This window comes from Octodon degus, unplaced genomic scaffold (genome assembly GCF_000260255.1).
Source record: "Octodon degus isolate 3935 unplaced genomic scaffold, OctDeg1.0 scaffold00338, whole genome shotgun sequence".
NCBI lineage: Eukaryota > Metazoa > Chordata > Mammalia > Rodentia > Octodontidae > Octodon > Octodon degus.
This window is the reverse complement of record NW_004524914.1, coordinates 962,727-963,782: the sequence shown is the minus strand read 5'-3', so window position 1 is coordinate 963,782 and position 1,056 is coordinate 962,727.

The following is a 1,056-nucleotide window of genomic DNA, read 5'->3' as shown; positions in this document are numbered from 1 at the left end:
TACCGGGCAGGCACTTAGGCTGTTGAGGCATCTCCCCAGGCCCTCTGTTCCAACAGTTCTTCCTCCCAACAGAGCCTCATGAGGCTAGCCTTCACTATCGGCATTCCTGTCACTATCCTGGCGTTCAGAACTCCAAGTAGAAACACCCATCAGGCTCTCCTGTATCATTCTAGGTCTTTTCTAGCCCATATCTTCAAACTCTCCAAAAAACTGCCACAAGCTAGTTTGGAAGGTTTCTAAACCACAAGGTCATTTATAGTAATAAAAATAACCCTACTCTTGTTGTCAGTTTTCTAAGTTGATCAAATTCTTGTTGCTGGTAAACAAACAAACAACAACAAAAAACTGGCATATGTTGTCTGGTGGAAAAATATATTAAGTTTACAATTCCCGAGGTTTTAGACCATAGCAGGCTAGCTACAGGGAAGAGACATCACGGTAGAGGGCTTGCCAGCGGGAGGCTGCTCACTTTACGGTGGCAGCAAGCCAAGTGGATTGAGCAAGACTGCCCCAGGGACAAGGAACAGAAACTAAATATGGTCTGCAGGTGATGGCCCTATGCACCCCGCAGAAAGGCTCAGAAGTGTGCCTTTTTAATCTGCTAGGTACTTCCTAAGCCACTCAAATGGACACTCATACCTGAGGGTCACAATATCAATGCAGGATTTTTTTTCTTTAAATTTATATAAATCATGGGGCTGGTGAGATAGCTCAATGGTCTGCAGTGCCTGCTTAGGCAAAGTGCAGGGACCGCTCTTGGATTCCCCCAGCACCACATGCTTGCTAACCCCGCCCCCAGGGTAGGCTGAGCTGGCCACAATCAATCAATCAATCAATCAATCATACATTTATATAAATCCAGCAATGTAATATAAATCCTACAATATTCAGATTGTTTTAATGAGATTTCATATTTAAGTGTCAAGATCTTGAATTTCCTTGAAAGAAATAATGCTTAAAGAGCAATTACAACAAAAATATTCGACTTAATAGCCAGTATATGCTCTTAAATGGATATTATTGAGTGAAAGAATAGGAAAAGTATTGCATAATCTT